A 17,660-nucleotide genomic window follows, 5' to 3' on the forward strand; every position below is an offset into this window, starting at 1 on the left:
CTAGGATCCTTCTTCGGAGGTCACCTAGCGCTTCACTCACAGGCCGCTTCCTTAGTCCCTCATCCACCGTATCGGAAGCTCACCATTTAAATTGAACCGAGGCTAGTCAAGTCCTCGGCCGACCTTGCTACGCGAGACATCCTCCGTTGACTCTCCATGAGCTGTTGTAACTTTATCAGATAGGTCTCCACAACCTCATTCACAAGACGATCAAAATGCTTCCCCAGCATTTTTGACATAAAACAATCATTTAAAAACAGGTCATAAATACAGTTTTTATAACGAACTCTCGTCTTTCCACATTGTTCCACATCAATCCTTATTTATTTCATATATATTCCTATCATCACATCATTTTCCATCTCATCACAATAATATTCATTCACATCATATATCACATCTATCCCAGTTTACATCACATCTCATTCACTCACATCCTGATTCACATCCCGATTCACATCACATCACATCTATTCACGTCCATCACATTCATTTACATCACATTCATTCATATCCATCACATTCATTCATTCATATCCACCACATTCATTCTCATAACCATCCCATCACATGCATTCTATCCACATTATATCACCACTTCTATCCACATCATATCTCATTCATACACATCTCATCTCATTCATCCACATCCATCCAATCATTCACATGTACGACTACTCACATCTATCCATACATTCATATCTATCCATACATTTATATCCATCACTTCACATCTATCCATACTACTCACATCTATCCATACATTCATATCTATCACTTCACATCCACATATATTCATATCACATCACATTCTTTCACATACTCATCCACATCCATTCTTTCACATACTCATCCACATCCATTCTTCATATACACATTCACATCCATTCTTCACATACACATCCATATCTATTCTTCACATACACATCCACATCCACATCCATTCTTCACATACACATACACATACACATCCACATCCACATCCATTCTTCACATACACATCCATATCCATTCTTCACATACACATCCACATCCATTCTTCACATACATATCCATATTCATTCTTCACATCTATCTGATTCACATCGCATCTCATCACATCTCATTTCTATGCAAGTTTTCAATTTGATTTTCTTTTGAATACAAGGAGTATTTCTTGAATCAGTATCCCCAAAACTTTTTGATCGGAGTTCTGAATTTCATACCAGAATTCCTCGAATTATATAACCTTGATCCTTAGATCAATTCGAAGGGTCTCAAACTTAGTTTCAGATTTGGTGGGAGTTTTGAGTGTATTTTTCTAAATTGGTCACACCTTCTTTCCTCAAAACTGACGAAAGAGTTTGGTTTTGGTCATAGTCTAATTCAAGGTTTGAGTCGGATAAGATTTTTCCAGATTTATCTTTCTCGAAAAGGTTTGATAATTCAGTTACTATTTTACTAAATTTCTTTCTTTGAATATTCACTTAATTGATTTCTATTAGTTTTGAATTCCAATGAGGAATAGATTAATCATTTATCTGAATATTTCGATCTCGATAGATTTCTTGAATTCTCTTTTTACAATCCATGAAGTGTGAATATAAAACGATAGAAATTTCTCTCTTAGAGTATTTAATTATTCATTTATCAAATACTCAAAATTTAAGAGAATTCTAATTTTGATATAAAAATTCTTTATGCATCTATTTATGCATAAAAATCAACTTCAGTGGGAATAACTCTTTTATAAAAAAAATCCTTTTATGCATCTATTTATGCATAAAAATCAAATTTATATGAGAATAACTCTTTTGTAATTAAAAAAATCCTTTATGCATCTTTCTATGCATAAAAATCAAATTTAATGAGAATAACTCTTTTGTAATTAAAAAAATTTCTTTATGTATCTTTCTTTGCATAAAAATCAAATTTAATGAGAATAACACTTTTGTAATTAAAAAAACATTCTTTTATGCATCTTTCTATGCATAAAAATCAAATTTAATGAGAATAACTCTTTTGTAATTAAAAAAATTCCTTTATGTATCTTTATATGCATAAAAATTAAATTTACTGAGAATAACACTTTTGTAATAAAAAACATTCCTTTATGCATCTTTCTGTGCATAAAAATCAAATTTAATGAGAATAACACTTTTGTAATAAAAAAAATTCCTTTATGCATCATTCTGTGCATAAAAATAAAATTTAATGAGAATAACACTTTTGTAATTAAAAAAATTTCTTTATGCATCTTTTTGTGCATAAAAATCAAATTTAATGAGAATAACACTTTTGTAATTAAAAAAATTCCTTTATGCATCTTTCTATGCATAAAAATCAAATTTAATAATTAATATCAGTGATATCCATGCATATTCATAGGTGAATATGTACATGGAGTAATTAGAATATTTCTTTTAGATGCAAAAATGGTGGGAATTACTCTTTTGGAATAACATAAAAACACACTTTCTTTTCCACAAAATTCTAGAAAATGTTGCCATAACCTCCTTTGTATGGCTGACCATTTCTCATATTTATCATTCTTTATTTAACTTAAATTAACCCAAATTAGATTTATAGAACTCTAATCTACACAATTTTCTAAATTCAAGAGAGTAAACAATAAAAAGAGTTTAATTAATCCTTTAGTTAATCTTTCTAGGATTGAGAAAGGTTGGAATGTAAAGAGGAGAAGGGGGTGGCCTTTTTATCAAAGGCATAGCATTTGAATTTATCTGCAAAACATAAAAATTAAGAAAACCATAGATTCTTCATTAAACAAGTAAGAAAATTAGCTTACATGGAGCTTGTAAGCTCTCCTTTGGCTTGAGGGATTGAGGGTTCTACTTTTGTTTAAAGCAAGAGTGGCCACCAATTCACTTTGGAGAGGATTAGGCCAAAAACAATTGAATTATTAAAAAATTCAATGTAGATGGCTCAGAACAGAAACAGAGTAACAGTGCATAAACACCATTAAGCTTTTACAAAGGGAGAGGCTTCTATTTATAGGAAAAAGTGAGCCTCTAACCAAGCAAACTGATTCTAGAATTTTCCAGATCAGTTTGGTCAATTTTTGACCATTTTTGGGTCAGTTCAGCTTACTTTTTGGATCTAGTTTTGAAATAGGAGAGAGGAGAGATGAAAATATCTCATTTTATTGATTAAAAATTAGGGGTAATGATGAGAAAAAGGTGCCTACTTCATGAGGATAGATCCCCACACTGAGGTGTCAAAATTTAGTTTTTTAATTCTTTTCTTTGGTCCTTAGTCCACTCTTCATCTTATGTGAGCATTTACTCATTTTTGGGGGGTTTTTCTTTTATTCTTCACTTTATCTCCTCCCTACATTTGGATTAATCTTATTGGTCCATAGGAACCTTAATTGGACCATAATCTAATTTTTTTTGAAAATCTGGACCCTTAGGCTAAGGTCCTTTATACCTATTTTTAATTAATTCCAATTGTACATTAGAAAGTTCTTTTTGAATTTTTGTTTCAGGGGAAATCATTTTAGACACTAGGAAGATTTTTATATCCAAAAATATCCCAATTTTGAATTACCTCTCTCTAGACATTTCTCTCTCCAGGCCAAAACAGGGTAAAACAAGATCTTTCTTTTATTTCAGAGAGGGGAATAATTATAAGATCAGAAGGGGAGGTTCTTACACCTACACACCTCAAAAGTTGGAGGGAGGAATCTTACATCCTACCCCACTTAAAAAATGCGAGATGTCCTCATCTCGCAAACTAGAGGACAACTCTTTCCCTTAAGATCCAACTGATTCTAGGGTTCCTTATAGTCTGGTGAACCCAATAGAATCCTGGGATAAAGATCCCTTATATAGAACTCTTCATCAAATAACAATTCTTTCAGATCATATCATTCATATCCTTAATACAATAATGGTCCATTAGACCGAAATTTCCATCTGAACATTCCTCCATGGGAATTTCAATTATATAGGTTTTTAATTTGTCATCCCTTAACTTGATCCATCGGGTCAAGTGTTAACAGTAGCAATCTGTCAACACAATCCACTAATCTCATAGTGATTTACTGAAGTCATTATCGTCATTCTAGTACAAACATCATCACAGAGACTCGTCCCATTCATCCTCATTATGGTTTTTCTCAGCTTATCGCTTTTCAACCAAATTTCAGGAATCATCATTTTTTCAATCAGAATCCAATTCAACTCATCAGTTCTCAACCAGAATTTTAAAATCATATCAACCACATTCGAATTCATCATCTGGTGGATAGCATTTTTGCCTATAATTTCAAGGTCTTAGATTTACTCGTATATACTGCCAGTAAAGAGCTGCAGTTATACCCTCGGTATATACGGGTAGTCACAGTTCTTCCAAAACCGAACCCAAAAAATCTCCCTCGCCCGAAAATCACGGGCGATTCCTCCAAGATATTTTTACTCTAACATAGTCAAGAGCCTTAACTAACTGAACTGATTTGACCGAACCCGTAAGTATCATAGTCAGATTAAGGAAAAGACTTGCACTTGGATCATAGAGACCAATGATTTTTTCCTCATTGAGAGGCACACATACACATCCATATCCATTCTTCACATACACATTCACATCCATTCTTCACATACACATCCACATCCATTCTTCACATACACATCCACATCCACATCCATTCTTCACATACACATTCACATCCATTCTTCACATACACATCCATATCCATTCTTCACATCTATCTAATCCACATCGCATCTCATCACATCTATTCTCATCACATCTCATTTCTATGCAAGTTTTTAATTTGATTTTCTTTTGAATACAAGGAGTATTTCTTAAATCAGTATCCCCAAAACTTCTTGATCGGAGTTCTGAATTTCATACCAAAATTCCTCGAATTCTATAACCTTGATCCACATATCGATGAAGGGTCTCAAACTTAGTTTCAAATTTGGCGGGAGTTTTGAGTGTATTTTTCTAAACTGGTCACACCTTCTTTCCTCAAAATTGATGAAAGAGTTTGGTCTTGGTCATAGTCTGATTCAAGGTTCGAGTCGGATAAGATTTTTCCTGATTTATCTTTCTCGAAAAGTTTTGATAATTCAGTTACTATTTTACTAAATTTTTTTCTTTAAATATTCACTTAATTGATTTCTAAATTAGTTACAAATTCCAATGAGGAATAGATTAATCATTTATCTGAATATTTTGATCTCGATAGATTTCTTGAATTCTCTTTTTACAATCCGTGAAGTGTGAATATAAAATGATAGAAATTTCTCTCTTAGAGTATTTAATTATTCATTTATCAAATACTCATAGAATTTAAGAGAATTCTAATTTTGATATAAAAATTCTTTATGCATCGGTTTATGCATAAAAATCAACTTCAGTGGGAATAACTCTTTTATAAAAAAAATCCTTTTATGCATCTATTTATGCATAAAATCAAATTTAATGAGAATAACACTTTTGTAATAAAAAACATTCCTTTATGCATCTTTCTATGCATAAAAATCAAATTTAATGAGAATAACTCTTTTGTAATAAAAAAATTTCTTTATGCATCTTTCTATGCATAAAAATCAAATTTAATGAGAATAACACTTTTGTAATAAAAAACATTCCTTTATGCATCTTTCTATACATAAAAATCAAATTTAATGAGAATAACACTTTTGTAATTTAAAAAATTTCTTTATGCATCTTTCTGTGTATAAAAATCAAATTTAATGAGAATAACACTTTTGTAATAAAAAAATTCCCTTTATGCATCTTTCTATGCATAAAAATCAAATTTAATGAGAATAACACTTTTGTAATAAAAAACATTCCTTTATGCATCTTTCTGTGCATAAAAATCAAATTTAATGAGAATAACACTTTTGTAATAAAAAAATTCCTTTATGCATCTTTCTATGCATAAAAATCAAATTTAATAATTAATATCAGTGATATCCATGCATATTCATAGGTGAATATATACATGGAGTAATCAGAATATTTCTTTTAGATGCAAAAATGGTGGGAATTACTCTTTTGGAATAACATAAAAACAAACTTTCTTTTCCACAAAATTCTGGAAAATTTTGCCATAACCTCCTTTGTATGGCTGACCATTTCTCATATTTATCATTCGTTATTTAACTTAAATTAACCTAAATTAGATTTATAGAACTCTAATCTACACAATTTTCTAAATTCAAGAGAGTAAACAATAAAAAGAGTTTAATTAATCCTTTAGTTAATCTTTCTAGGATTGAGAAAGGTTGGAATGTAAAGAGGAGAAGAGGGTGGCCTTTTTATGAAAGGCATGGCATTTGAATTTAATTCAACATATGCAAAACATAAAAATTAAGAAAACCATAGATTCTTCATTAAACAAGTAAGAAAATCAGCTTACATGGAGCTTGTAAGCTCTCCTTTGGCTTGAGGGATTGAGGGTTCTACTCTTGTTTGAAGCAAGAGTGACCACCAATTCACTTTGGAGAGGATTAAGCAAAAAACAATTGAATTATTAAAAAATTCAATGTAGATAGCTCAGAACAGGAACAGAGTAACAGTGCATAAACACCATTAAGCTTGTACAAAGGGGAGGCTTCTATTTATAGGAAAAAGTGAGCCTCTAACCAAGCAAACTGATTCTAGAATTTTCCAGATTAGTTTGGTCAATTTTTGACCATTTTTGGGTCAGTTCAGCTTACTTTTTGGATCTAGTTTTGAAATAGGAGAGATGAAAATATCTCATTTTATTGATTTAAAATTGGGGGTAATGATGAGAAAAAGGCGCCTTCTTCATGAGAGGAGATCCCCACACTGAGGTGTCAAAGTTCAGTTTTTTAATTCTTTTCTTTGGTCCTTTGCCCAATCTTCATCTTATGTGAGCATTTACTCATTTTTGGTAGGTTTTTCTTTTATTCTTCAATTTATCTCCTCCCTACATTTGGATTAATCTTATTGGTCCATAGGAACCTTAATTGGACCATAATCCAAAAATTTCTAAAAATCTAGACCCTTAGCTAAGGTCCTTTATAATTAATTCCAATTGCACATTGGAAAGTTCTTTTTGAATTTCTATTTTTTCAGGGGAAATCATTTTAGACACTAGGATGATTTTTATATCCAAAAATATCTCAATTTTGAATTACCTCCCACCTCACATCTCATCACCTCTATTCACACCACATCCATTCATAGAATTTAAACATAAAATTTAAGAGAATTCTAATTTTTGATATAAAGATTCTTTATGCGTCTATTTATGCATAAAAATCAACTTTAGTGGGAATAACACTTTTCTAAAAATCCTTTTATACATCTATTTATGCATAAATTCAAATTTAAGGAAAATAACACTTTTGAAATAAAAATAAATCCTTTATGCATCTTTCTATGTATAAAATCAATTTTAATGAAAATAACACTTTTGAAATAAAAATAAATCTTTTATGCATCTTTCTATGCATAAAATCAATTTTAATGAAAGTAACACTCTTGAAATAAAAATAAATCCTATGCATAAAATCAATTTTAATGAGAATAATACTTTTGAAATAAAAATAAATCTTTTATGCAGCTTTCTATGCATAAAATAAATTTTTAATGAAAGTAACATTTTTGAAATAAAAATAAATAACACTTGAAATAAAAATAAATCCTTTATGCATCTTTCTATGCATAAAACCAAATTTAATGAAAGTAACACTTTTGAAATAAAAATAAATCCTTTATGCATCTTTCTATGCATAAAACCAATTTTAATATGCATAAAATCAATTTTAATGAAAATAACACTTTTGAAATAAAAATAAATCTTTTATGCATCTTTCTATGCATAGAAATTAAATTCAATGAAAACAACACTTTTATAATAAAAATTTCCATTATGCATCTTTCTATGCATAGAAATTAAATTCAATGAAAACAACACTTTTATAATAAAAATTTCCATTATGCATCTTTCTATGCATATAAATCAAATTCAATGAAAACAACACTTTTATAATAAAAATTTCCATCATGCATCTTTCTATGCATAGAAATTAATTTTAATAATTAATATCAATGATATCCATGCATATTCATAGGTGAATATGTACATGGAGTAAATTAGAATATTTCTTTTAGAATGCACAAATGGTAGGAATTACTCTTTTGGAATAATATAAAAATGAACTTTCTTTTCCACAAAATTCTAGAAAATTTTACCATAACCTCCTTTGTATGAATGACCATTTCTCATTTTTAACATTCTATTTTCAATTTAATTTAACCCCAATTAGATGTAAAGGACTCTAATCTACATAATTTTTAATTTTTCCAAGAGAGTAAACAATAAGAAAAGTTTAATTAATCTTTTTGTTAAACATTCTAGGATAAAGAAAGGCTGAATTGTAAAGAAGAGAAGGGGATGGCCTTTTCATCAAGACATAGCATCAGAATTTACTTTAATCAACTAAAACAAACAAGAAAATCAAGAAAACCATAGATTTAAAATTAAAAGTAAAAAGAATTTAGCTTACATAGAGTTTTTAAGCTTTCCTTTGGCTTGAGGGATTGAGGGTTCTACTCTTGTTTAGATCAAGAGTGGCCACCAATTATTTTGGAGAGGATTAAGTAAAAAACAATTGAATTATCAAGAAAATTTAATGTAATTGGCTTTGGGTAGGAGTAGAGTAATCGTGCATAAATACTATTAATCTTTTACAAAGAGGGAGGCTTCTATTTATAGGAAAAAGTGAGCCTCTAACCAAGCAAACTGATTGTAGAATTTTCTAGATCAGTTTGGCCAATTTTTGACCATTTTTGGGTCAGTTTAGCTTACTTTTTGGATCTAGTTGAAACAGGAGAGAGGAGAGATCAAAATATCTCATTATTTTTTATTTTAAAACTCCTCCACACATGTGAAATAGGTGCCTCATTCATGAGGGGAGATCTCCACACTGAGGTGTCAAAAATGTATCATTTCTTCTAAATATCTCTTCTTTTTTAACTAATAAACCTTGTCGTTAGTCAACTCTTCATCTTATGTGAGCATTTACTCATTTTTGGGAGATTTTCTTTTATTCTTCAATTTATCTCCTCCCTACATTTGGATTAATCTTATTGGTCCATAGCAACCTTAATTGGAGCATAATTCAAATTTTTTTGAAAATCTGGACCCTTAGGCTAAGGTCCTTTATACCTATTTTTAATTAATTCCAATTGCACATTGGAAAGTTCTTTTTGAATTTCTGTTTCAAGGGAAACCATTTTAGAAACTAGGAGGATTTTTATATCCAAAAATATCTTAATTTTAAATTACCTCCCTCTAGACATTTTCTCTCTCCAAGCCAAAATAGGATAAAATAGGATCTTTCTTTTATTTCAGAGAGGGGAATAATTATAAGGTCAGAAGGGGAGGTTCTTACACTTGTACACCTCAAAAGATGGCGGGAGGAATCTTACATGAAAAGAAAGGGCTCGGACACAGAAGATGATGAGGATGACAAGCCAGACCTACTCTTAATGCTAAACCATTTCAGAACCTACACCATTGCTGAACAAAATGTGGTCCAATTGAAAGCCAAAAGATTAAAGGAAAATGGCAAATCCACATCTTATGATGGGCCAACAGAAGTTAAAGAGGTAGACATTATAGAGAGAACCATGAGAGGATCCCAAACCTGTCTAAATTACTAACGACATAATAGCGGCTGAAGAAGAAGAAATCATTGCTCTCCTAAAAGAGTTCAAGGATTATTTTTCTTGGAAATATATGGAAATAGGGTGTACTACCCGAGGTGGTTCAACACACTATCCCAATCACCAGATGAATCCTAAATATGCAGCTATAGTAAAGAAGGAACTCGACAAGCTGATCACTGCGGATTTTATCTATGATATTGAGCACACAGATTGGCTTTCTCCAATCATGATCGTGTCAAAGAATAATGGAAAGCTAAGAGTCTGTGTGCTACCCTTTACCATAAACGGAGCATGTATCAGAACGGGTAATAGGGGAGGAAACCTACAACTTCTTAGCTGGATTTTCAAGCTACAATCAAGTGTCCATTGCACCAAAAGACCAACACAAGATAGCCTTCAACACCATGTGGGGGACCTATGCTTATAAGGTTATGCCTTTTGGCCTCACTAATGCCCTAGCAACTTTCCAATGATTGACATGCACAGCCTTCAAGGACTACTTGCAAAAGTGGCTCCAGGTATGCATTGATGTGTGTACACACTCACGATGGGCTGAACACCTAGCTTGCTTAAAGGAAGGTATTTGAGAGATGTCTACTATATCATATATCCTTAGAACCAATAAACAAGAAACCCAAGATTGAGGAAGTCCTTGAAACACAAGAAGAAGTGGACGATCTACCTAGGTCATCTCTGCAGGAGGAGGAGAGGATCGGCTCTACACGAGAAGATATACATGAAATGATCAATGATCCCACATTCTTATAGAGCATGAAACTTCTAATTATTGAACAAAGGCAAGTGAGACTGATGATGATGAGCCAATTGAGAATAGTATATGCTTAGACCCAGCCACAAATCGAATTGAATAGAAGAACTTATGCAAGAAGAGGACGATGTCTAGGTAGGGGGGGTACTTCTCAAAGGCCAAGGGTGGATCCCAATGTAGATCTAAATGCGGTCACAAGTCACAAGTCACAAGGGCAGATCTCACAAGGGCAGATCTGTTGAATATGGCTGCAGAGATGGGTAGAGGCATGGTTAGGAAACTAGGCACCGCCCCCCTTGAATGCAGACCATCTTAGATGGAGCCACACATCATTTGGAAGCTTGTGCAAAGTTCTCAGGAGATGGGGACCTGATCCATTACATAGAGATTTTTGAGTCAACCTGCAAAACACAGTGGGCCAGTAAGCGATGTAACAAACATGATTTTTCTCTGACTCTAGAAAGGAAGGCCCACCAATAGTATCAAACCCTAAATCTTGAGGATAAAGTCAATTTCACTTGACTAAATAATGTGTTCATATACCAGGCTTTGTTTGAAGTGGTGATAGATGAAGTCATGTGGCACAGCTCCACAACATCAAGCAAAAAGAAAATGAGTCCATCGGGATAATGTTTCTTGACTCAAACACTTGAACTCAAGATGCAAATTGAGGAAAAGGCTAACTTGATCAATTATTTCCCTGCTTCTAGAGAGGAGTTCGACATCATACCATGCATGATTATCTGGTTTTAGCCCGACTGACCACTCTAGATACATGCTGTAAGTTGGTGATTGAATACGAGGATAACATGCTTGAGTTGCTGGCAATCGGAAGGCGCCAAGGCATCTTCAGTGGGGGTGGTAGCAATATCACGAGTCTCTAGTCATCAAGACATGGGATCCAAGAACAAGCAAGTTGGCAACATGATAGTCAAGGAATTGAGTATACTGCCATTTTGGAAAAGTTGAAAGTCAAGGATGGGAGGGAAGCATCAGGAAATGTCCATCTCTACCCCCCGAAGAGAATTGATTGGGTGCTCAATCTATAGACAAAATCATACGAGCACCGAATGCCCTCACCTAAGGCCAAGGCAGTTACTTTCTTGTGCTCATTGTTAGAGACTAGAGAACCATGACACTACCATGTGCAGGTATCCAAGGATCCTACCTTTAACACAATTTCCAGCACCCAAAGTGCCTCTAGCCTTACCAGCACCACCAATGCAAACCAATATGGCTACAGGGCAACCAAATACATCCTACTTACCAAAAGGAATGTTCAGAATGCAAGACATGTCACAATTATCGCCACCTATTTTACCATCACATGCCAAGGTCAACCAGGTGTTGATTAAGGAACCCTTGGAAGAGGGAGAAAATAGGCACAAAGTAGAAGTTAATAACGACTACTACAAGGAACCAATGAAGATCACACCATAGTATTATGTCTTACAAAACAACACACTAGTACCAGTGTTTCAAACCATGGTACAGTGGAAGGGAAAAGACATAAAGTCGACTATGAGAAGGGGACCCATACAATGTTTTCCTTTGTAATGGACCTCATCAAGTAGCGGAGTGTCCTCTAAAAAATGTGACTAATGCTGGCCAAACTCAGTCAATAGCAGCACATACCAACGCCATGCTAACTCTTTCATGTGTTCAGTGTGATGTTGATCATCTGATCAAGGACTACCCATATCGCACCAATGGCTCTGCTTCTACTTCTAACCATGCCACCATCAGGACGACTAAGTGTGCAGCCTGGAAATATTGCGCCATAAAATGTCCTCACATGTGCACAAGTGAAAAAGTGGACAAAGGGAAGAACTTTGGAGGTATTACAACCTCTAAGACTAGGAGAAGAAGAAGAGTGAAAAAGGTGGGGCAAGGGTGATACCATGGTCATAATTCACGATGGATCCGAGGAAGATACCATTGTCTCCATATCCACCCAATCAAAGGAAGGAAATGACCAAGTGCCAAAACCAGATGAGCAAGCAAAAGAGAGACCAGCAACCCCCAAGGGTGTTGGAGAATATCCAAATGCTAAAGAGGAAATAGGGAATCTTGAAGAAGCTAAGGCCCTTGTTGATGATGATGAGGAGTGTCAATGAAACCATGAAGCCAAATTGAGGGCTAACAAGGCTAGGGATATAATGTACCCATGAAATGAGATGTTAAAAGAAAGGAAGTTGGATGTGCCTACTCCAATTCTAGAGGAGTCGGAAGAAGGAAATCATAGTGACCTGATGGTAAGAATGTTTGAGGAGGTAGGTCAAGAATTGTCAATCCATTCATTCCCTAGGATTGAATATGAGAAAAACACATGGAAGGAACCCCCTCTTCCTAGAGAACCTAGAGACATAGGCAATCTCTCAACAATACTACCTACAATTGTCAAAATGCCATTGGGACCATTACTACACAACACGCTAGTGTTGTGGGTAGATGTCAAGGAGGAAAAAGAAAGAATGAACCCAATGACCACCTACTACAGAGGAGAACCAGTCACCTCTGGTTCGCAGCGAAGACCTAAGGCTGATCTACATTGGAGTACCTCTCTACCTAGGAAGAGACTGAGCTCATTGCTCTACTCACAAAATTCCAAGATTGCTTCACCTACTCAAACACACCATTCCAATGGTCGATGGAGCAAGATAGGTCAAACAAAGGGCTTACCCTATGAATCTGAAGTATTTCAAGATTATCCGGGAAGAAATCGATAGACTCATTGATGCCGGATTCATCTATGAAATAGAGCACACAGAGTGAATATAACCCACAGTGATAGTTCCCAAAAAGAATGGGAAGGTAAGAGTGTGTGTGGACCTCAAAAAGGTCAATGCCATCACCATATGCCATGAAAGATCCCTGCCCCTCCATGCAACGAATTCGGGGGTGCTAGCAGTGGAAGTAGCACTTCTTGCGTAGGGCAGAGCCTCTCACCTGGGGCCTCGCCCAACAGATATCCGGACAAGAGACTAATCCCCTGGTTTATTCCCAATTTCTTTGGAGAGGATCAGGCCAAAAACAATTGAATTAAAAAATTCAATGTAAATGGCTCAGGATAGGAGCAAAGTAAATGGCTCAAGACAGGAGCAAAGTAACAGTGTATAAACACCATTAAGCTTTTACAAAAGGGGGGGGCTTCCATTTATAGGAAAAAGTGAGCCTCTAACCAAGCAAACTGATTCTAGAATTTTTCAGATCAGTTTTATCTCCTCCCTACATTTGGATTAATCTTATTGGTCCATAGGAACCTTAATTGGACCATAATCTAAAAATTTCTAAAAATCTGGACCCTTAGGCTAAGGTCCTTTTTTACCTATTTTCAATTAATTCCAATTGCACATTGGAAAGTTCTTTTTGAATTTTTGTTTCAGGGAAATTATTTTAGACACTAGGAGGATTTTTATATTTCTTTAGGCTGCACGGCCTCCCCAAGAGAATTGTAAGTGATAGAGACACAAAGTTTACTTCAAAGTTTTGGACAGCTCTCTTCCAAGGCACAGGAACTCAGCTAAATTTCACCATAGCTTATCACCTAGAAACTAATGGCCAAAATAAAAGGGTCAACCAAGTAAATGAAGATATCTCTAGGGCTTATTGCCGTTGGGAACCCAAGTGGTGGATGCACTATCTTCCATTAGTGGAGTTTTCTTACAACTCATCCTACCACATAAGTGTCGGCATGTCACCTTTTAAAGCTTTATACAGACAAGAGTGCATAACCCCCTTAAACTGGTATGACCCTACAATCAGAGTAGAAGCCTCTAAGTAGATGCTAGATGAGATGGAAGAACAAATGAGGTCCATATGTAAAGAGATAAAAGCTGCCCAACAGGACTGACAAATGCATTATGTTGATGCAAAAAGGTCAGAACGCTTATTCAAAGAGGGGGACATGGTATTCCTAAGAGTGAGGCCACTGAAGAGGAGCTCTCTATCTCTTGGGAAGTATAAAAAGCTAAGTCCTCAATACTGTGGACCATATGTTACTACCCGAAAAATTAATGACCAAGCCTATGAACTCTTAATACCCCCTCATCTAAAAATCCACAATGTATTTGTAAGTCTTCTTAAAGCCTATGTACCAAGTCCTGACCATATCTTGGATGATGAGCAAGCAAAATATATATGAGATGTGATAAGAGATCTAAACTTACCTTTTACACAAGTTTGCTAAGTAACCAAACCATTGTAGTTTCATCAAAAGATTGAAATTTGATTCTATATAGTTTTGTGATTTCAAGTTTCTTAACAAGAAATTGAATTCTTTTGTCTTTCTTATAAAGTTGTTATTTTCATTTATCTTATATTATACTGTTATTGGTTTGCAATCACCAAGGTAATGTAGTCAACCTATTTAGAGAAGAACCTAGTGCCTGAGGAAGGGGAAATACCTGTCAAACCAATCGGGGAGCTATTATGGGAGTGATGACACAAACGCTATAATTTCAATCCACCACAATAATGGGTGTTGAGAGATGTAATCGTGGTGTTGTGTGTATGTGGGAAAGCACCCTAGAGGTGTAAGATATTGTGGTGAGATAGGAATGCCACATGTAATATTGCATGGTGTGTGAGAGTTGACCAAAAGAGTAGAAAAGGAGTTGCCACATGGATGATGATGTGTAAAGTGGGATAAGGCTAGAGAGCCTATATCATTGTATGGTTCATTGTGATATGCAATACAAGGTAATAGTGTTGAGTGTGCAATCTCTCTCTCTCTCATGGAGTTTTTAGTGTGGTTTAATCCACCTTAATCTTATGCTCTGATACCATGTTAAGGTAATAGTGTTGAGTGTGCAATCTCTCTCTCTCTCATGGAGTTTTTAGTGTGGTTTAATCCACCTTAATCTTATGCTTAATCTATGTCCTTCACCATGATCAATCCCATTTCTAGAATCTTAACATGGTATCAGAGCATAAGATTAAGGTGGATTGAACCACACTAAAAACTCCATGAGAGAGAGAGAGATTGCACACTCAACACTATTCCCTTGTATTGCATATCACAATGAACCATACAATGATATAGGCTCTCTAGCCTTATCCCACTTTACACATCATCATCCATGTGGCAACTCCTTTTCCACTCTTTTGGTCAACTCTCACACACCATGTAATATTACATGTGGCATTCCTATCTCACCACAATATCTTGCACCTCTAGGGTTCTTTCCCACATACACACAACACCACGATTACATCTCTCAACACCCCCTCTTAATCGAGGTGTTCTACAACTCACCCATCACCCATCACCCATATCAATGTAGCATTGCACAACCGCAATCGCTACCTCTCAACACTCCCCCTCAATGATACATTTGAGTGTCTATCATCCAAACATGTTTGCGCGTATCTACCATCTTAGACACCTAGTCCATTTTGAACCGACTTGCTCACAGCGGAACCACTGAGTCCGATTTGAACATGGAAGTTCGGGTGGGAACCAACCCATGCACATGCACCTCACACGTGCATCGCTCATGCACACATCACAACAACCATTTTGAGCTTCTCGGTGAGCTCGGGCATGGTTACCCTCATACCATGGGTGAGAACAAAAAATACATATCTCGTTTTAAGTTTTAAACTCGGGTACGATTACCCTCATAATCATGGGTGAAAAGATCACAAAGCATTTTGGCCATATAGCCGGGCAATGGACCCAATGTGTGAACAACAACCACATATCACATTCTTTTATACATGTGAACAAGGCATACACCTTGGTGGTGTGAATGCACCCTTTTATTTTATAAAGGGTTAAAATGAACAAAAAGGAGGAAAAAAAAACGATTCACAAATCTCCTTATCTCTGAGCTGGCCATCGAACCTTTTGCTACATGCCAAATGCTCCCAAATTGTGCATTGAAGACGCCAACACGTTGTAATCTGCGTTGACTGTAGCTCACGGAGAAGCTCAAAATGGTTGTTGTGATGTGTGCATGAGCGATGCACGTGTGAGGTGCATGTGCATGGGTTGGTTCCCACCCGAACTTCCATGTTCAAATCAGACTCAGTGGTTCCGCTGTGAGCGAATCGGTTCAAAATGGACTAGGTGTCTAAGATGGTAGACACGCGCACACATGTTTGGATGATAGACACTCAAATGTATCATTGAGGGGGAGTGTTGAGAGGTAGCGATTGCGGTTGTGCAATGCTACATTGATATGGGTGATGGGTGATGGGTGAGTTGTAGAACACCTCGATTAAGAGGGGGTGTTGAGAGACGTAATCGTGGTGTTGTGTGTATGTGGGAAAGCACCCTAGAGGTGCAAGATATTGTGGTGAGATAGGAATGCCACATGTAATATTGCATGGTGTGTGAGAGTTGACCAAAAGAGTGGAAAAGGAGTTGCCACATGGATGATGATGTGTAAAGTGGGATAAGGCTAGAGAGCCTATATCATTGTATGGTTCATTGTGATATGCAATACAAGGGAATAGTGTTGAGTGTGCAATCTCTCTCTCTCTCATGGAGTTTTTAGTGTGGTTTAATCCACCTTAATCTTATGCTTAATCTATGTCCTTCACCATGATCAATCCCATTTCTAGAATCTTAACAATGGGTACCAAGCACTTGCTATCCTGAATGGAGGGGCGAGTGTGAGAATTATCACCAAGCAATGCTGGGAGAATTGGGGAAAATCAGAGTTAGAATGAGCGGACCTAATCGTCAAGATGATAGATGGAACATCCTCAAGACCTAATCGTCAAGATGACAGATGGAACATCCTCAAGACCAATGGGGCTATTGAAAAATGTTAAGCTTAAGGTCTTTTTGTTCCGTTACCACCATACATTTGTTGTAATGGAATTTCTATGAGAGCGAGATTCATATGACTCTATCTTGGGCAAACCTTTCATGAGAGAAGCCATGGTGGTGCATGATTGGGTGTTAGACCAAGTGTATATTCGAAACAATTCACAAATTTTAAAAATCGATCTCCATACATGGAAGGCACATCCCATGGAAGGCCAGTTATTTGGGAATGATTCGGTCACTACTAAATGAACCACATCCTTACAAGTCTGCCAACAACCACTTAACAAACACTCATGGGAAGAGGAAGAGAACAAGATGTACGCATTACTTTTACCTCCAGACTTTAGTGAAAACTGATTGCATGTACTTGCCACCATAGATGTGTTTCCACCAAGAGGAACAAAGTATGTTGAATTGGGAATGCTTCCCACAACCTCAGTGCACATGTAT

This window comes from Cibotium barometz, chromosome 6 (assembly GCF_041138505.1).
Source record: "Cibotium barometz isolate CiBa-2024 chromosome 6, ASM4113850v1, whole genome shotgun sequence".
In the NCBI taxonomy this organism is placed as follows: domain Eukaryota; kingdom Viridiplantae; phylum Streptophyta; class Polypodiopsida; order Cyatheales; family Cibotiaceae; genus Cibotium; species Cibotium barometz.